The sequence below is a fragment of the Culex quinquefasciatus genome, chromosome 1, assembly GCF_015732765.1.
Source record: "Culex quinquefasciatus strain JHB chromosome 1, VPISU_Cqui_1.0_pri_paternal, whole genome shotgun sequence".
NCBI lineage: Eukaryota > Metazoa > Arthropoda > Insecta > Diptera > Culicidae > Culex > Culex quinquefasciatus.
In genome coordinates, this window is record NC_051861.1 from 25,456,495 (window position 1) to 25,478,471 (window position 21,977).

Below are 21,977 nucleotides of genomic sequence, written 5' to 3' on the forward strand. Positions count from 1 at the left end.
TTTAAATGAAAGAAGAAAGAAACCCGTTTTTGACATCTATAATGCGAACTTATATCAAAATAATTGATAAAACAAGATGAGGTGTCCGTTCCGAGATTTGCTCCATTAAAGAGGAAACCCCTTGAAGTTGTAAATGAACGTCCTTGTTTATTTTGTGAGTGAGATTTGAGCCTTTTGACAGTTCACATTGCCACTACCTGCTACCTACCATAAAGGATTACAACTACATTCGGCGTTTCTTGCACGATACAAAGATTGAATACTACAGGTAAACTCCCCATGAAACAGTCCTCCGAGGCCTGTACGACATGGATGGGAGTGTGCTGAAAGAAGAGCTCAAAACTCTTAAGTTGAACGTCATCGAAGTCTTCAACATGACGAAACACAACAAGGACATCAAGTATCGTGATCAACTGTACCTTGTTCATCTCGAGAAAGGATCGACAACGTCGTCTGAGCTGAAAGCAGTTCGGGCAATTTTCAACGTCATCGTGCCTTGTGAACGCTATCGTCTAGTGCACCGTGAAAAAAAAAAATCAAAAATCAAACCATCCACATTAACGACCCCCGGGTCTTTTGTGGTCTCTATTGTAAGTTTCTGCTCGAACCTAGGAGTCCGAAGGCTTGAATGGGGAGAGCACCCAAACCTCTTTTTACTCCAAGGAACCTTCCACCCCAGTGTTTGAACTGACGACCTTTGGATTGTGAGTCCAACCACCGCCAGCGATTCTACCGGAGTAGGCTTGGTTTGGTGTGTTGTTTGTACTTATGGCATGGAAACGACTCCTACACCTGGAATGACTTAACGGCCTAACAACCAAGGCCGGGACCGACATTTTACTTCCTCATCCGATGGAAGGTTGCAGCAGATGGGAATCGAACCCAGAATCATCCGCTTACAAAGCGGACAGCGTAACCATTCGGTCACGCACTGCCATCGTGCACCGTGACGTGACGCAATATACGAACTGCTTGCAGTTTGGGCATACTTTTTCATGAAGAGTCGTTGTGCAACCTGTGGAGGCGAGCACAAAACTCAAGCTTGCAACACAACAAACGAGAACAACGAACCCAAATGCTTCAATTGTGGTGGCGACCATTCAACCAAGCATCGAAGCTGTTCAAAACGAGCTGAATTTGTAAAAAAAATGGCAGCAAGCGACGACGAGGCACCAACCAAATCGTCGCAAAACACCACCAGCATTCACGAACGTGGATTTTCCTGCTTTGGCGTCACCAGGAACGGGATCTGCTCGAGTGCCATTGCCGTTGAGACAGCGGCAAAAAGTTGCAGAGAATACAGCACCTCCAGGCTTCAGTCAGCAACCGAGGGAAAACCAACCAGCATCTACGGAAAATGGCAGTTGTGACCTGTTTTCACCGCAAGAGCTTCTGAACATTTTCATCGAGATGACAACAACTCTTCTTAGGTGCAGAACTCACCTGGAACAAGTAGGATTGCTTGGAGGTGGAGGATTGCTTTAAGATTTTGAATACTATAATGAATTTAGGTTTTTTAGTTTTTATTTAGGATTAGTTTTTTAAGTGATTGAGGTGGTTTGGTGCCTTTTTGAGAAAGTGTCTGTAACGATTACCAGACACAACTCAAGGGGGCTTTTGTCCACCTTCAATAAAAAATAACAACATAAAAGTAGTTAGGAATCTGTAACATCGAGTTTATTTCAACTGAGAGTGAAAGCATTACACAAATCATCTGTTCAACATTTTCACCCCCCTGAAAACGCCTCTTTCCCCACCGCAAAACAGTCAACAGCCTCCCAGCAGGGGACCCACAGCCAGCGTTCGGGAAGGGGCTCAATGATCCGTGTGACACCACCCCCGCCCCACCCGTTAGCCGGAAAACCGAACAGTGAAACAGACTTCCGCCCTGCGACCTTTCACCGGAACGGAGACTGTGTCGGCAACACGTTGGCCGTGTTATGTTCTGGTGGGTCAGTATCAGCCGTTCCGATGGCCAGGTTGCTCGGTGTAATCAAGCTTGTTAGTTTGCACACACACACACCCAGCGTGGGGTGGTCCGTGTGGTGGTGCCGGAAGTGGCATCGGAACTGACACGAGCTTTGCCAACTGCCATTACACCACAGGACGGGAAACGGTTCCCTGGCGAGGTTATTCCTGTGATGAAAAAAGAAGACACTGGCTGTGCATTTTAAGCAGCTTGGATGGCTATTCTTTTGGTAAGTAATGGATGGCTTGACAGAAGTAGGTGGCATAATTTGCTTACACAAGTTTTTTCCTGTTCTGATAGAGTTGAGTTTGGAGAAGTGAATTTTATGAACTTAATTTTTGAGGTCCTGGTTACCGAAATCTCTCACCAACTAATGTTTTCTCTAAAAGCTTAGAATTTTAACAATGGTAAATCCTATAAATTTGAAGAACTTAACACAGCCTAAAATTTAAAATCTGACATCTTTTTCAACCGTCAAATGTTCTTAAAAGCCAGTACATTTTTACAATTTGCAACGTCCATTTCACTTCTGTTTGTCTCGAGCAAACCTGGCCGGAAAGTTCGGTGGCTCATTCCATGGTCCATAAATTTCCAGCTCAAGAAATGGCCAACCATCACAGAGTGAGTGGGTGGAAAAATGACACTCCGTGCACCGTTGGCTAACCGAGGTACTTTTTATTGTCTTCGTGGAACTTCCAAGTTGGAAGAATGAAAGCACAAAAAAAGGGATCCTCTGAACAAACACACAGGTGAGTTGTTCTTCTGGTTGGGTTTTATGGAGCATTATGAAAATCAAGAAAAATTTGTCCCAACTCTTCTGACGCCTGCTGGTTGAGTGTATTACTACACCCAGAACTGGGCATCGGCATACGAGAGGATAAAGAGCACGATTCGGTAGTAAAATGGTACTGTGTGCGGACGGAGAGGATAAATCCCGAAATTACCGAGAGTACTTTACTCATGGTTCATTTTCCAAAAAAGTTCATCTATCAAAAAAAAAAGGTACCGGTACCGAGACTCGAACCCAAGACCTTCGGCATATTGAACCGTGCCTTTGCCGTATGGGCCATCATGGTTCGGTGAGTAAGTGGCGGTCGTTTGTCCATATAAGCCACTCATTGGATGAACTGTTCCAATGAACGAATGAACACGCGAGAGGACTATACTCTCGCAATATAGCACTTTCCTCGCGTTTCTTTTCGTGAGGACTATCCCCTCGTTCTTTAACTTTGGGTGTAGGGTTGGGGTTTTGTACGACCCGTGGCTGGGTCTTACGAGTTGCTTTATAGAGGAGAAAGCGGAGTTTGAGTCTTGTGAGGTTTAACCGTTCTTGAGGGTAACTTCAAAATTAGATTATCCAAACTGTTAATCTGTTATATCCCGGACAAAGTCACCCTTTTCAACGGTTCAAACGAGAAGGATCTCCGTACGGTTCCATGTTTCTCAGATTCTCAGGAGTGGGTCGGTTATGGACGATAATGAGTTACGGTGTGTGACCCGGCGGAAGTTGGCTGCTGTTGATGATGAATAATGATGGGTAATAATGCACTCTTCCTTCTTGGAAGCTTGTACCACAGTGTGAGTGTGTAATATGTCGTAAATGTTGTGAATGTCTTGTCATATTTTGTAACGATATGGAAGGAGTTTCTTTCAAGAGAAGGAAATAGTTGTGAGGAGACTATTGTCTTATATTTTAAAGGAGGTGTTCTTTTTAAGGGAAATATAAGTAAAAACTGAGCAAGCCATGCGTCAGTAACAATAAATAAAATCCGGGACCAAGATATTTATAAGATAACATTCTTAAACAATGTGGAGTACTTATCATTATGTATTCAGTAAACAACAACTGATGTGGCAGGATAGACTGTTTGTTTTTAGTGCGTTTGGCCGATTTACAATATTTTTCTTGAATTTAAAACTTGGAAAATGAGATTTTCTTTTTGTCCAAAATATCAGTCTTCAAAGATCCTAAGTAACCATCCCTACTAACCCTGAGTAGGCCGTGGGTAATCGGTTCTCCTCCCACTAACATTTGCACACAAGATCCTCTATAATTACTCTTAGCTTTAAGAACAAGTAATTACAAAAGCCGACTCAGTCCTAATCAGGTCCCACACCCAAAGTTAAAGAACGAGGGGATAGTCCTCACGAAAAGAAACGCGAGGAAAGTGCTATATTGCGAGAGTATAGTCCTCTCGCGTGTTCATTCGTTCATTGGAACAGTTCATCCAATGAGTGGCTTATATGGACAAACGACCGCCACTTACTCACCGAACCATGATGGCCCATACGGCAAAGGCACGGTTCAATATGCCGAAGGTCTTGGGTTCGAGTCTCGGTACCGGTACCTTTTTTTTTTTGATAGATGAACTTTTTTGGAAAATGAACCATGAGTAAAGTACTCTCGGTAATTTCGGGATTTATCCTCTCCGTCCGCACACAGTACCATTTTACTACCGAATCGTGCTCTTTATCCTCTCGTATGCCGATGCCCAGTTCTGGGTGCAGTACCGAAAAGGACCTAATAAAAATAATTTTATGAAAAAAAAATCCTAAGTATGTTAAATTTAAGTGGGGCTTGGTTTTGCTTAGTCCAAATGGCATATAAAAAACAATTGTTAGATAAACATGTCTGCCAATGTGATGTGATTATTGAACTGAATTTGTTGCAGAAAAAGGTATACCAAAATTTATTTTAAAATATGGAACATTTGTACATATCTTTTGTCATTCGAACTTTTGCCACTCGTTTGTGTATTAATTGAGTTTTTTTTCTGAATTGTTTTACACAACTGGTGTATTTTAAAGTTGTTTCAAAGAATTCAATTATTTTCAACAAAAATAACAGTGCACAGTGGTTCAAAAGGCTGTTTTGACGAATTTAAGTGCTAAAGCTAAAAGTAAGCATATTCGAGCTTTGACATGTTCTACAACTTTGTTTAGCGTTGTCATGGCCTGCTTTAAATGAAATTAGTGTTTCAAAATACTCATCACAGCAGGCTATGGAATTTCTAACTTTTGACAGTTGAGAGATAGAGCTTTGGCGCCTTCGGTAAAGTTGTAGGGCAGAAAAACACAAACTTTGTCAAAGATGTCAATGCTCTTTCTTTGCGTTGAATACCAGTTATGGAATCTTTTTCATAAATCCCTGACAAAAAACTGTTTTTTACTAAAATCATGTTAAATTTTAATTTTAAACGATTACAATGTTCAGAAGAGTTCAGATTTTGTGATAGTTAGCTAGTTTTCGAGCGCGTTAGGGGAGAGTGGGGAGACTTGATCCCCTTTTTTTGTATCGCACATAACTCTGTCAATTTCTCACAAAACTATTATCTTTTTGTATGAATTGAAAGCTTAAACATTCAACTATGTTTGGCTGATAAGGGTATTTCATCAGATAAACTCTTCGAATCATGCCAAGCGTTAAAAAAAATTAAACCCGCATTTTCAAAATGTTGGGGGTAATTTGATCCCCCTTTCAACATTTTGAAGAAATCTTAAGCAAAATGTTTCTTTTTCATCCAAACTTTTAATTTTCTATAAGTTACAGCAATTTCACATTAAACCTGTACGTTTGTGTTCAAAATATAACAAGTTAAGCATGCAAAATATTTGAAAACTTAAAATTTTCTTTTTAGACCAAAATTGAGCATGTTTACAAAAGCTGGTATTTTTTGTTTACAAAACTTTTGAAAAATAGTTCAAACTGCAGTAAGTTATGTACAACTATACTAAAGGAAACTATGTACAAAAACCCAGCCCAATTATTTAATCTTGAGGCTGATTCCAGTGACTGTAAAAATGCAGGGATCAAGCCTCCCTAAACGCAAAAATAGTAAAAATAGTATGACGATAAATTGAACGTCAAATGTGTAAGGGTTTTGGAGTTGATATGTTTATCAAACAATGCATGTATAAAAAATATTTTTTTGAATATATTTGAGTGTTTTCAATACTTATCAAAACAAAGAAAAAAGATCTCTTGGAAGTTTTTTGCAGCACTTCTTAGAAAAATGTGTGTAAATCAATCCAAACATTTTTTATTTTTTTTTCTTTGTTTTTTACAATGAGTTTTAGTCAATTTCGCACAAATTTCTAGAACAAAGCTAATTGTTTTACCCACATGCTGACGAGATACAGGCTTGGGATCAAGTCTCCCCACTCTCCCCTATAAATTTTTTTATGATTATTTAAATGACCCTTTTTGTAAATGTCTGCGTTGTAACTTAGATTCAGAAGTTAATGTTACGTTAAACAACATTAAAAAGTCTAGTTTATGTTGATTAGCAGAGAAGAATTTCACCCTTTTCTTTAAAAATATTGAAGGAAAAAAATTCATTACCGTTGTAACGTCACGCAACATATTCGCTCCTAGAACATCAACCAAAACCTTTAATCAGAATGTTGATCTTATGGCAAATTTAACGCACTTTCAAAATCTTGTGGTGTTTTTTAAAATTTCCTTTTTACAGCAAAAAAAAAAAAAAAGAAAAAAGAAACGTCGAACCGTTGTAACGCAATGGCAATTGGTCGAACGGCTTAGAGTGATTAAAATGGGTACCCAAGTAGCAATCCAAATGCTCCTAAGTTTTATCAGTTTTTATAAAACATTTGAAAAAAGCGTCTTGCTTTTATAAAAGCTTTTATAAAGTCTTTTTGGGCTTAGCAAAATACTGTTCTAGAATTATCTTGAAAAAATCTTGAAATGTTCTCGAAGAACATGGAGCAAAGTTTTATTAATCTCTTTTTTATGTACTTACAGTTATCTTGAAGAAGATATTCCCAGAACAAATTGACTTCAGCAAATCAGTATTAAAACCAAGTTGTTTAGGGAAAGCTTTATTCGAAATCTTTTTGTCTTGACCTTTCAAATGTCAAACTCAGTCTACTTTTAGCAGCAAGAAGATCGGACGTTTCTAAAGTGCCGGGCAAGCTCTTTTATTAAATTAAAAAAGATCATACTGCATTCGTAATTGTTATGTGAGTTAGTGATTAAATTGTGTCAAATTTAGATTCGTGAGGTGATGAAACAAGTGTTGTGCATCTTTCTGAGCTTCCGGCATTGAACATTGGAAGGCGTTTCCGAATCATCAAGTGAAAAAAAGTGACAAGTATTATTTTCTGTTGTTTTAATAAATAAAAACGGTGAACTGAACGAAATCCTAGTTTCATTCAAATTTGACGAAAACTCGTTATTCGTAATTCACGAAAATGACGAAAATGTACCAACACATGATTTTTGGATCTATCTCCAGTGGGCTAAAACTTGCATGCGCTACGGTCGCAGTATTGTGCATTTTACTCTGGGTTAAAACTATGTCAAAGCTCACTCCAGTCTTGAACCCCTTGCTTAATCTTAAACAAGAGCTTTTCAAGAAACGTTGTTCTTGATCAAGAGCATCTCAAGAAAAGATGTTTTTCTAATAGCTTTAAGTCAGTACAAATAGATTTAACGAATTTCACCATGTTTAAATGAAAAAATGTCGACCTAGATGGACGCCATGATGATGATTACAGCTAAACAAGAAAAGTTTGCTTAAATTTTATGAAAAATGAGAGTTATTCTGACAGAATAATGTATTCGGTGTCTATTTTTTCGAGGTATCTCTAGAAATTGATTGGTGAAATTTTAATGGCATGGATTTTCGCAATATTATTGAATCGATAATCAAACACTTTTTTATATAATTATTATATTCATGTCACCGAATAAAGTTAACCATTTGTCGTTAAAAGTTTCAAAGAATAGTTGGATTTAATAAAGTAAATCTTGCACCCATATTTGCTTGATAAAATATAATTTATCCTAATCAAGAATAAAAAAGTTTAAATCATGGTTTATTGCGGCTACCAAGAGATCTTCAATAAAGCTACAAATTTGAATAGCTTTAGAATAAGTTCTATTAGATCTCTTGAGAGTATCTGGAGAGTCCGTTAAAAATCAACAGCAATACTGTTTGGCTCTAGAACTCTCCTGAAATACGCTCTTGACAACCTCCTAAAATGGTCCATTTTACACTTATTGCTGCTTTAACTCTTCTTTATTGCTGCTTTCAGGATAAAGCGGTTTTTTGCTCGAATCTTTCCAGAGACTCTTAAAATATTCTTCCAGAGTGAATTAAAACGTAAATTGTTACTTGGGCTATCTCTTATTTTTTTGCACTTCGAAAAGTTTAATTGAGACCAATCAGTTATTCGAATTTGCTTTGAAGTCAGCTCTCTCAAACTCTGCAAACTATTCAGGAATTTTACTCAGAATAAATACTCTGCAATCAGCGCTTATTTTTGCTTTATTTAAAAAAAAAAAACTGAAGAAAAAATCTCGCCCACTTAACGAGAAAAATCAACAACCGGAACCGGAATCTCGCTACTGTGTGCACAAGAAAAATCCACTCCGAGTGAAGTTCCACAGCGCATTCCGACCAGTAATCTCAACGCAAGCATTTAAATGCAAATTGCTTGTAAGAAAAATATTAGCTCAAAATTGTGCAATCATCTTGGGTGATAGTGTGCTACCTCTCCCGATCTTCGCCAACAAAGTTGTCGTTTTAGTGACTGTTTCCCGTTGACTGGGAGTGAGCTGTACTGAAAATTATTGCATAAGTAGACGCGTTATTTTCTTCAGAATTTAATATGAACAGAAATTAATTCATGGTATGGATTTATTTGTTAATCCGTTTTTATTCAAGTGTGGTCATCAAATTAAGTTATCTTACCTTCACAATGAAATTCTTTGCAATGTTACAAGGGAGGAGTATGCAAATGAAAAAAAAATCATTTGACGTCGTCATCTTTCCCGTTGACAAAGAACAGTGCGGAAGTTTTGGGTACTCTGTCTGACTTGCGCTGAAAAAAAAAACAAGCATTTTCATAGTGCACCCTAAGTGCATCGTGAAGGAGCGGTGGGAAAGCCAAATCAGCTGTTCGCCAACAGTTTCGCTTTCCGGAGTTATTTCAATTACCCTTGGCAAACTCGGAATCCTGCTCCTTTGAAAAGTGAATATGATAGCATCGTAGCATTGCAGATGACTTTATTCTTGGAAGAGCACTTTGGGGAATAATGTGAAACAATGATTTTTTTTTTAAATATGAATACATATTTTCTACACACAATAATTAAAATTCCAAATCAACACACTATCTGAGGTTAAACAGTTCCCTGTTTCCCACAGTTTGCATGTAAAAATGACTCAAAAGCCTTTCCGTCGTAGTTAGCTCGTACAACTATTCCAAACCGTTCAAACTTTGTCTTTGCTGAGTAGAAAATCCCACTCAACACCAGTCCATCCCAGGGCGGGCAGCTTGCTTACCAAACCACACTCACATTCTAATGTTAGAATTTCGCTGGAAAACTCCCCTTTCACAGGAGTGCTTCTGTCTCGTGCGGTGGCGGTAGCGTCGTTATTCAAATCAAGTTACGATGGCACCTTCCGGGAATCCAGCGCCAACCTGCGGAGACTAGCGGCACTGCTGATTAATTATGCATTCCCGACGCTAAAGTGTTGCAGGAGTGCCACTCCGCACCCCCGGTTCCTGGATTACAAATGTGCATTTTTATGGATAGTTTTTCTTGCGGCGATACCGTGCGGTGGGGGAGTTTAGTAATTATGCTGTATTTGCTTAAATAACTGAATTTTGATTAGATATCTATTATGTACATTAACTACCACAACGGCCACAAATCGTTGCTCGTGTGCTATCTTGTGACAACGACCATGCTTCATTTATACTTATCGACTCAGAATCAAGTAGTGTGGGAATGTTGATCAAAAATATGCACTTAATTTTCTTGGCTCTGGCTGAACGAATTTTGGCCGGAAGTGGTCCACTCGGTTCACTTTCAGGTCTAACAGCTTGGTATTGAAAGTTCCATTTAGTCGTTTTATAGTTATGATTAAAAAACTATTTAGACGACTACAAAAAATGGTGATTTTCAATTGAAATGCTACACCCAAAATTCAGAGTCGAGATAATCGTTCTCTCAAAATTTATTGAGGGCTCAGTGCCAAAATCGATAGAATAATGGTACCAACTCACACCATCATAACAAATGAGTTCATTCGTTATTTGAATCAATAAATCTCCAACAAGTGTCATACATCGACTTCTGACTTCTCTATGGTCACCAAGCTGTGGTGGCCGAGGCAGCTAAGTCATTGGATTGGTTTGTCAAAGGTCTCTGGTTCGATTCCCGTTGTCGGCACTTTTGGTTTTTTGTTTGACAGATGAACTTTTTTTGCAAATGAACCTCGAGAGAATAGTTATATCGCCCATCTCGAGCTGTGTTCTCTGCGTCCGTGAATGGTACCACTATTCTCTCGACTCGAGACCATCATTCTCTCGGACTAGCGCTGCCAGTTTTGGGTGTAGCATAACTTCAAATGTCCGGGTCTGATCGCCACGAAAAGGCTATGTAGAGGAGTGCCATTTTCAACAAAGGCAGTGTCTGAATGTTCTAGACAAAATGTCTGCAAGTAGTTTCGAACTACTGTTTTTTTTTATTAATAACTTATTATTCAGCAATTCCATTTGAAAAGAGCCTAAACCGAAAAAAAGTTCTCCGATCGGGCTTAAAAGTTTACTTGGTCAAAATAATTGGCATTCATAAGCTAAACGACATGCGACACCTAGTGTTGAGTAGCAGAACAGAGCGAAGAATGTCGATTGAAATTTTTGCCCTTTGAGGTTATGTATGCGAATTCTGTTTTGTTAAATTCCAGCGTTCAAAACAACTTTTGAGCAAAAATTCGAGCTGATTCTGTGTTAACTTTTGATGCTCTATCATTTTAAACAATATTTTTTTATTCAAAATTATTATTTTTTCAAAATCTTTTTTATTGCTTTAATTTATAGAGGGCAAAAAGTTTACACTCGTACTACTTGAAATTTTTCCTTAAAAGTTGTTCTAAGAGCTGTAAATTCAATTTTAAGTTTGCATTCCTATGGAACCGAACAGCGAAAATTTGATTCGTCATTCTTCGATGCTTTGCGCCATCTGTCAGAATTTTTGAGCTTTTAATCGCGAATTAGACCCGTATTTTTTTGTTTGGCCATTAGGGTGACCTTCCTCGTGCTAGGGTGGTTCGAAAAATGGCAATTTTCGTCATTTTTTGCAAAAACCTGTTTTTTTCAAAAAGTCATATCTCCGCGCCATTTCATCCGATTTTAGCTGTCTTAAACGCAAAAGAAAGGTGATGAGTTTGGCTATTAGCATAGCATAGCATTGGTGTCTACCCGTAGTTGCTACTCTGTTATTGACCAGGACCTCCAAGAATTGCTCCGTGGACCACAGATGAAGAGTAGGAACCAATCATCACCACTTCGCAACTTTCAAATGTCCCTATCATGCTAGCCAATCACAGCGCCGGCCACGACCAGTGGTAAGACACGGGGAAGTGAATAGGAATTTTAGTCCGATACTTGAGTGATGAAGACCGCTAAATCGGCTGCGTATCTCGTGAGGTTTGAGGGTGTTAGTAAGACGGGTGTAAAGCCAGGATTTACCGTGGTAAGTGAATCTATTTATAGTCCTTAATTCTTCGTATGTTCTTGGATTCATTTTGGAAGCTTTTCCACAATTCGGTTCACCAAGCTTTTTGTGGTGAATTCTGGTCGTGTTGAAAGTTCAATATTCACCTAACGAGTATGCAGCCGAGTAAGTTCTTGAATTCAACTTTGCATTCAATATTGCATTGCCTGTTCTATGGTTCTCAGATTCCCATCAAGTTTCTTGGATTCTTATAGCATTCTTAATCCATCTAATCAACTAAATCTCGATGGTCTGGTAGTGGTTAGCATTTTTGTCTGCTGACTCAAAGGACGGGGGATGAACCCCGCCACGAGCTAATGAATTTTTTGTTCATATTCAAGAGTTCAGAATTTCTTCTTTCCATAATTTCTTGATAGGAGCAGATGGGAATCGAACCCAGAACCTTCCGCTTACAAAGCGAACAGCGTAACCATTCAGCCACGCCTACCCTTTAGAAAGGTGATGAGTTTGGCTATTTGGGAAAAATAGTAAAAAGTTTCAAAAATCTAGCTTAACATTTGAAAAAGTCGCATGAAAACTTAAAATGGTGTTTTGACCGTGTCTGGACCAAAGAGCCTATGTCTGAAAATATTTTTATCGAATTCCTCGGAAAATTTCACATTACATGTTAAAAATTGGCGATGTCAAACTATACGTTTAGTAGGGTACGTTAACCATTAGTGGACCCCTTTCCTATAGTGGACCCTCTGAAGCGTTTTTGATGAAAAATTCAATAAAATCACAATTTCAAGCGTGTTGTTGTCTACAAATCTTTTATTTGGCATGTTCAGCATCATTTAAAACAATGTTGACTGACATTGAATCGTCCTTTTCACCAAAATAAGTGTTTTGAGTTCGACATCTGAAATCAGCCATGGCCACTAGCATTTTCACAACAAAACAGCATTTATATTTTATTATTGAATTAACTATCCAATCATTTTTGACTGATCATTTAACTTCAGTAAGTCGAAATAATGTAAGTTTAAGTAACTTTACTAAAATAAAGCGAAGAACTGCTCATTTTCGAGCAAAAATTAGGGGGGTCCAATATAGGACAACGAAAATCCAAACTTTTCCAAAAGTGGACCCCTGTAAATTTAACCTTCAAAAATGAAGAAAACGTTGTATTTAAGCAAAAGTTTGTCTTAAACATACAATAAATGCTTGTTGTAATCAACCTAAACGCATATTTTTTCAATTATGAGTATAAATATAGCTGTTTTCATGTTAAAAGTACCAACAATTCTGAAGCCGTAAGAATTTAAAATTTATCGAAACTATAGTTAATTGTACTTAACTGAAGCATCATAATTGTAGTTTGAAATGATATTTTATAATAATAAATCAATAACAAAACATTTTTTTTAAATAAACGTGCGTGGTTTTATTAGCAACTGTAAACAAATCTATTGTTTTGTTTCGGTCCACCATTTGTGTAATAAATATGGAAAAATTTGAATCAAAAAAAATTAAATTTATTTTTATTTTTACAGTAGTTTTTGAAAAGTTTTCTCTGATCTTTTACAGAAATAAATGTGTTTAAATGTCTGTTAGATTTTTCCGTTGTTTAAAGCCAAATTTGTTAACAAAACATATTTTCTTATGATGAAAAGTGAGCAAAATCCATCTTTTATTCGTTATATCTATCATTAGACCTACACCATGCATCAAAACATCCAAAATCGTTTAAATTTGGTATAAAAATAACAGTTTGCCTATAGTGGACCGGGTCCACAATCGGATTATGGACCCGGGTCCACTATAGGAAAGGGGGTCCATAACAGGCAAAAAAACTTTTTTTTCAAATGGCTATTTTTCTGCTCAAAAACGAATAACTGATGAAACAAATAGTCAAAATTGTTCAAAAGACTTCAGATTTCATTGTTTTGTACAGAGGGTTATGAAAAAATGCTTAAAATATTAAAAATTTGTAAAAAATGTGTTTCGGCTCTACTAGGGGGTCCACTAATGGTTAAAATACCCTAGATATGATTTTTTGAAAATAAAAACTGAGTTTTTCGACGCGCCACGCGCAAAAACGGAAAAATGACGAAATCGGCAAAAAATCAACTTTTTTCACTAAAACTGCGATAACTTCTAAATTTCAGCGATGACCTATAAATGTTTGGATATCAAAATTTTTGTAATTAAAAGACAAAACTTTTGGTACCATAACATCTATAGTCATTTTCCCGTTCTTGCGTGTGGCGCGTCAAAAAACTCAGCTATTATTTTCAAAAAATCATATCTCCAAAACGTACGGTTGGAAATTGCAAATTTTTAGATATGTTATGTGAAATTTTCCGAGGAATCCGATAAAAATATTTTCAGACATAAGCTCATGGTCATCACATGGTCAAAACGCCATTTTAAGTTTTCATGCGACTTTTTCAAATGTTAAGCTGGATTTTTGAAACTTCTTACTAATTTTCCCAAATAGCCAAACTCAACATCTTTCTTTTGCATCTAATATAGCTAAAATCGGATGAAATGGCGCGGAGATATGATTTTTCGAAAAAAAAAACTGGTTTTGGGGAAAAATGACGAAAATCGCCATTTTTCAAATCACCCTAGCACGATGTAGGTCACCCTAATGGCCAAACAAAAAAATACGGGTCTGATTATTTTGACCAAGGAACCCCCAGAAATATTTTGAGCCCTATCGGAGAAATTTTTTTTCGGTTTAAGCTCTTTTCAAATGGATGGGGGGTCACTCTTTAAATGAAAGGAAGACACCAAAGACCTCAAGGTTGATTTAGTAACATTTTTTTCCGAAGTTCCAAAGTAGGGTGGTTCGAAAAATTACATTTTTCGTCGTTTTTCGCAATTATCACTTGTTTTCAAAAAATCATATCTCCGTCCGATTTTAGCTGTGTTAGACGCAAAAGAAAGGTGATTAGTTTGGCTATTTGGGAAAAATAGTAAGAAGCTTCAAAAATCTAGCTAAACATTTGGAAAGGTCGAATGAAAACTTAAAATGCTGTTTTGAAGGTCTCGGGACCAAAAAGCCTATGTCTGAAAATTATTTTTGCCTGATTCCTCGGAAAATATTACATAATATATCATTAAATGGTGAAGTTATGTTTTCAATACTCTGAGATACGATTTTTTGAAAATTTGTTTTTCGACGCGCAAAAATGGAAAAAATGACGAAAACGGGTCAGTGTCTTGCGAACCTTCGTGGTGAACGGACACTAGAGCTGCGGTATTTTTTACTACCTAAGCTCAGAGTTATTTCAAAACAAAATTCACAGTCTTTTTAAAGACTACCTGAGTTATTTTCCAAAATTCTAAACAGTCTTTTCAAGACTAACCCCACCTGAAATTTTGTTGTATTTTACAAACGAAGCCATCTTTTAAGAGAACTTTGCTTGCAAAATGCGTCAAAACAAAGGTAAACGCAAATCTTCTGAAGATTTGGTCGTTACGTCGGTGAAGCGTTTGAACGCTAAACCGGCTAACGGAAACAGAAAAAGAAAACAGCCTCTTCTGAGGTCTGATTCTGATTCTGAATGTGAGGTCAATCCTCCAATTCCATTGACAAACAGTTTCGGTGTTTTATCCGAAACTGATGACAAGGAACCTTCTCCTCGTACTGAGCCTTCTGCCGTCGAGAAACGAGTAAAGGCTCCGCCAATTGTAGTGACTTCCGTCTCCGATTTGGCCAGCTTTCGAACGCAACTGAAGAATTGCAAGGAAACTTGCAATTTGAAAGTTTCGTTCCAGCTTGGTCGAAGAGGAGAATGTCGCTTGTTGACGGAATCTTTACAAGATCACCAAACTTTTGTTGGTTATTTGAAAACCACAAACACAATTTCTACACGTATGAGACCAAGAATGCTCGTCCATTCAAGGCGGTCTTGAAAGGTCTCTCCAACGACTTGTCGGTGGATGAGATCAAAAACGAACTTAAGGTGTTGCTTGGCTTTGCCCCATCCCAAGTAATACCAATGAAGAAAAAATCAAACGGGAATATTTCTCGCTTTGGTTTGACTTCACAATTTTATCTGATTCATTTCAACAGAAATGAAATCAACAATTTGAAACTTTTGGACAAAGTTCAGTTTTTGTTCCATGTACGGGTAAAGTGGGAGCATTTTAAGAAACATGGCGGTAATGGCCAGAATCTGACCCAGTGCCGGCGTTGCCAGGCATTCGGTCACGGTACTGATCATTGCGCCATGGTTCCAAAATGCATGGTTTGCGGGGATTCTTCTCACGACAAGGACAATTGTCCCGTGAAAGAAGTCACCCAATTTAAATGTGCAAATTGTGGTGGAAATCACAAATCAAATTTTGGGATTGCCCCATCAGAAAAAGGTTTTGGATTCTCGTGCTAAGCATCAGCCGAAATCCAAACCGAAATTTTCTCAAAGTCAGGTTGTACCTGCATCTTTAAATCAAACGTTCGTGCTGTCTCACTCGAACAATTCTAGAAATACCCCTACCGTGGAAAAGTTAGGTAACAACAATGGCATTTCTTATGCTAACGTCGTTTCGGGTTCATCCACGAATTTTAAATCCTCTACCAATCTTTCTGAAATTGGGCAGGTACCTCAAATCTCATTTGAAAATTTTTCTGCTGGCAACGCTTTGGGATCTTCTGATCTCGGCGATGTTACGTTTGAAAAATGACTTTTTGCAAAACTCACTGTTTGGTTTGATTCAAACAATGAGTAATGCTACATCCATGATGGAAGCAATCCAGATTGGATTAAAATTTGCGAATGATGTTGTTCTTACCCTGAAGTTTAATCATGGATCTAAGTAATTCCATCAATATTATGAATTTTAATGCTCGCTCTTTAAAAGCGAAAGAAAATGAATTTTTCAACTTTTACGAGTTCATAACGTGCATGTTGCTGTTATAACCGAAACATTTTTAAAAACTGGCACTTATTTGAAAAGTGATCCAGATTATAAAGTTATAACTAATAACCGAATGAATCGAAATGGCGGTGGAGTTGCAATAGTTATCCACCGTAGTATGACTTATAGCACGTTACGTGACTTTAAGTTAAAAGTTATTGAAAGTTTGGGCATTGAACTTGAAACTTCTTTTGGGAAAATTATGATTGCAGCTGCATATTTGCCTTTCCAATGCACTGGGGAAAATAAAAATTATTTCAAAGGGGATTTGAATAAACTTACTCGGCATAGATCTCGATTTTTGATCATCGGTGATTTTAATGCCAAACACCAATCTTGGAATAATTCAAAAGTAAATTCCAATGGTAAAATTCTGTTCAGAGATTGCACTTCTGGTCTTTATTCGGTTTTATACCCGAATGGGCCAACTTGCTTTTCTTCTGTTAGAAATCCATCAACAATTGATTTGGTGTTGACAAATCAAAGTCAGTATTGTGGTCCTTTAGTGACTCATGCTGATTTTGATTCTGATCATCTTCCAGTAACTTTTTCACTTTCTCATGAAGCAGTTACCAGACCCAATAGTTCTGTGTTTAATTACCACAAAGCTAATTGGGACAGGTATCAGCATCATATTGAGAATAATTTAAATCATGATTTTGTTTTAGAAACCAAAGCTGATATTGATTCAGCCTTGGAATCTTTAACTAATGCAATTTTGGATGCTAGGAATATTGCTATTCCTAAAGTCCAAGTCAAATTTGATTCTCCCATTATTGATGACGATCTTCAGCTTCTGATTCGTCTGAAAAATGTTCGCCGAAGACAGTATCAACGTTCTCGTGATCCTGCACTGAAGCGAATTCAAAAGATTTGCAAAAGGTTATTGACCACAGATTCACTCTCCTGCGAAATGAAAAGTTCGCAAGAGATGTCGAACAAATTAAACCTTATTCCAAACCTTTTGGAAACTTTCAAAGGTTCTTAAGAAACCTCAAAACCCATCCCTTCTTTAAAAGATGGTGATAATATTCTATTAACTAATGGGGAAAAAGCTCAAAACTTGCTCAGCAGTTTGAGAGTGCTCATAATTTCAACTTGAATGTTTTGAGTCCTATTGAAAATCAAATTTCAATAGAATTTCAGAATATTGTTGAACAAGAATTTTCATCAGATGAAGTTTTTAATACGGATCTGAATGAAATAAAATCTATTATCAAAAAATTTAAAAATATGAAAGCCCCTGGTGAGGATGGCATTTTTTACATTTTAATTAAAAAATTACCAGAAGCAACTTTAAGTTGCTTGGTCAAAATTTTCAACAAATGTTTTGATTTGGCATATTTTCCCAGTAGTTGGAAAAATGCCAAAGTAATTCCGATTTTGAAACCGGATAAAAATCCTGCTGAAGCCTCAAGCTATCGGCCCATTAGTTTGCTTTCATCTATTAGTAAATTATTCGAAAGAATAATTCTTAATAGAATGATGACGCACATTAATGAAAATTCAATTTTCGCTGATGAGCAGTTTGGATTTCGCCTTGGGCATTCAACTACTCATCAGTTGTTGAGAGTTTCAAATTTAATTCGAAGCAACAAATCTGAGGGCTATTCTACTGGCGCTGCTCTTCTAGACATAGAAAAAGCATTTGACAGTGTTTGGCATAAAGGATTGATTGCGAAATTGAAAAGGTTTAATTTTCCGATTTATATCGTGAAAATTATTCAAAATTATTTGACGGATCGCAGGTATGTTATCAGAATAGCAAATCTGATCAACTACCTGTACGTGCTGGCGTCCCTCAAGGAAGCATTTTGGGTCCAATTTTATACAATATTTTTACTTCTGACTTGCCTGATTTGCCCCCAGGATGTCAGAAATCACTTTTTGCTGATGACACAAGCATCTCCGCCAAAGGCAGAAGCCTTCGTGTCATCACAAGAAGATTACAAAAAAGCTTGGATATTTTCAATTCTTATTTGAAAGAATGGAAAATTACTCCAAATGCTGCAAAACTCAACTTATTATTTTCCCTCACAAACCAAGGGCTGATTTTCTTAAACCAAAAGTCATCACATTATAAAGATGAATGAGGTAAATTTAAAGTGGGAGGATCAAGTGAAATATCTTGGACTTGGTTTTGACAAAACCTTACTTACAAGGATCACATTGAAAGTATCCAGGTTAAATGTAACAAATATATTAAATGTTTGTATCCACTTATAAACAGGAATTCTAGACTTTGTCTCAAGAATAAACTGTTAATTTATAAACAAATTTTCAGACCTGCCATGCTTTATGCTGTGCCGATCTGGACAAGCTGTTGCTTAACCAGGAAGAAAAAACTTCAGAGGATTCAGAACAAAATTCTGAAAATGATTCTGAAACTTCCTCCCTGGTTCAGCACCAGTGAACTTCATCAATTAGCCGAAGTTGACACTTTGGATGTTATGTCCAATAAGATAATTGATGCATTTCGACAAAAATCATTGCAGTCTTCAGCTGCATTGATCCGCTCTTTATATAGTTTATAAGTTAGTTTTAAGGTATCCCTTTTCCCTTTTGTACATGTAGGACCTCCTACATTTGAAATCACTGAATAGCGAAAGCTACAATATTTCATGAATAAATGAAAGTTGCTAGTATTTAAAATTGAGGTGAAAAGTCATCGTTTGTGATTGGACACTCAATAATATTTTAACTGAATGAATGTACATGGAAAAGAAATTTGAATAAATATAAATTAAAAAAAAAAAAAAAAAAAAATGACGAAAACGGGAAAAAATCGTCTTTTTTCACTAAAACAGCGATAACATGAAAATTTCAGCGATGACCTATACATGTTAGGCTACCAAAAGTTGCGTATTTAAATTACGAAAATGTATATAGTTCAATTCAAAGTTCGAATTTTAATGGAAAATTTCAGATTCAAACTGCGTTTATTCAAGACTTAATGTATTGGGCTTCAAAATATTATTGTTAAGCTTACAAATCATTTAAATCAATTATCCAGTGATACTCAGCCAATTTTATGATTGTCATAAAATTCATTGTGAACGATTTTTTGTGTTTATTTAATTTTGAAAATATATTTTTTTCAGCGTGAAACATCACTAAGCCAACACAAAGCCAACCAGTGGATAGCTTCCAAGATAACGCAGCCTTACAATCGCTCTCAGCTTTCAACGCGCCCAACTTTAAACAATTAATGAAATGAATATTCACCAGCTGTACACTGCCCACCATTGAAAAAACGGCTAATATCCACTTTTGGCAAAAACGAGATAATACCACCAGGTGGTAGAGGATGTTCCAACGCATCTTCTGAAACTTGAATTTCACTAAAATAGTGTTTAGATTTGGCTGCCGATGCGAAAAACCAAACGGCTAATATGCCACTCTTATGGGAAATTGCCTTGACGGAGATTTTGTGACAAACACTAAAACGCGTTTTTCTCGGATTACTTGATTTGGCATAATAGCCGAATTTTCAATTATGGGCAGTACAGTGATCGAAGGCAGTAGTATATATGTTCAATAACAACAACAACAACTCCTCGGCCAAACATATTCCGTTTTCCTCATTCTCCCAACAGAGTTTCACCGCCCTCAGAATGTTTTCTCCAGACAATTTCCTGAATAAATAAAACCACTGCTCTGGCCTCCCAAGTTTGGTCTGCCCAGGATGAATCTAGACCGGTTGGGTGCAACATTCTTCTGCAATTTACGACCAGCAAGTTTGGATGCTGGTGGCCTGGTGGAGGAAAGTGGAAAAAAACTTTTCCCAGCCTCCGGCAGCAGAGCTGACCGTCAGGTGAAGGTGAAGGTGAAATTCTTTCACTCTCGGGAAGGAAAAAAACACTGACCCTGCTCGACTTAACTTTCGCCTTCAAAACTGACAACGTTGACTACAGAGAGCCTGGGACGGCTGATGGGCAAAGTTTGGTCAGGGTGGGTCATCATTTGAGGACATAATAATCTTTGCTTTTTCAGAGAGGATTGTTTGTTTACCAAGAAGGAAATTGGTGTATACATTAAAAAGTTTGTCGATGAAAAGGGTCTATCTGTTTGAAATGCAAACACTTTTGAAAGCGAAAAAGTGAAGGAAGTTATTAGTTTGCGTAGGAAGGTAAGGACAAATTTTGATTGGCATTCTTTGGTGAAGTTATTTTCTTTGATTTGAGAACGTTTCAATTGTAAATATTGAATTAAAGTTATGCTGATTGGAATCGAGATGCTTTTTTTTAATTCACTTTTTCACATTTCACTGATAATTCAGGAGTTGATTCGAACCAATGCATCGTGCCCAATTGCTTCGACACAGCGCAGGAAGAATCCGAGAAGGAAATTAGATTTCCTCCAGACAAATTGATGTTGAAATGAAATAAAATGGTGAGGTTTATTAAAATATTTATAATATTAATTTTGGGAAATAATTTTGTTATTATGAATATTTTTCTATGCTATAGTTACAAGAGCTTTCAAAACACAAAATTTTAGCCAAAAGAAAAAAACCTAATTTTGATTTTCAGGGAAAACTGCAAAATGTTGTACTGTTTTAATCGCATGTGAGAAATCCTAACGAATTCATTTCAATGGATGCGAAAAACAAACTGAATCTCACTAGAATGCCAACTTTGCACCCCCCCCCCCTTTGCGCTCATCTCACCAGCCGTGGAAAAGTGAGAAAATGCAATTTTAGCTGGCGCTTTATTTGATTCGCTTTTCAACTTTTTCTCGCGTGCATTTCCCGGTCGTACCGTTCGGCGGAGCTTTTCCTCACCAAGGTAGGACTATTTGTGTTCCACAACGTCGGGAGGTGCAAAGTTTGCAATTGATTTTTCTTCTTGTTGTGCACGTTGATTTTTTCTCTCATTTAATCAGAATAACCCGTGGAAGGTGGAAAATGGAATTATCTTAACCAGGTGAAAAGTTGAGCTGAGGATTGTAACGTTTTCTGAGATTAAATATAGGTACTTTTTCTAAATTCGGTTTGAGAATTTTTCAATACTATTAAAATGTAGTCAAATTTAACATGCGTGCTGTACTTCTCCTGAATAATTTACAGTCTTCTCCCAATGTGTACTCATATTAAATTCAAGCATAATTTTCAACTCACCCACCAACCAGCAACCACCTCTAGAACAACATTTTGCTGCTGCTGCTGGCTAGAGTTGAGATATTTTATGGCAAACAGCAGACAGCAATAACTGCATTACATCAGGATTAGTATGGTTTTGGGGTTGAAAGCAGCAGCATGCAGGCATGCCTGTGCGATATCTGGGCTGAAATGGTTCCGGAATGTAGGATTTCCGCTCGGTAACATACGTCAGCAATGTGAGTGAAAACTGTGAAATTCAATTGGATTAACGGACTGTTGCCATATTTGTTTTGATTCAAGTTATTCATATAATTCATAAGCTTTGAAAAAAAATTGATTTCATTAAAAGTGTGATACTTTATTTGTTCCAGGGAGAGTAAAAACACCAGCAATAATATCCACGCTCCATTCAAAAAAGATTCTCCACCAAACCCGGAAATGGATTTTACTTATATTTTTTTATTTGGCTCAAACTTTGTGGGGCCTTTCCTATCACCAAAGAAGCC

The 21,977-nt window shown here is 37.1% G+C and overlaps 1 protein-coding gene across 6 annotated transcripts in view; it reads right to left on the reverse strand.

The window, feature by feature from the left end:
- Positions 1-21,977, reverse strand: part of LOC6031670 (dopamine receptor 1) — a 361,738-nt gene that overhangs the window by 199,319 nt on the left and 140,442 nt on the right. The gene's annotated exons all lie outside the window — the stretch shown is intronic.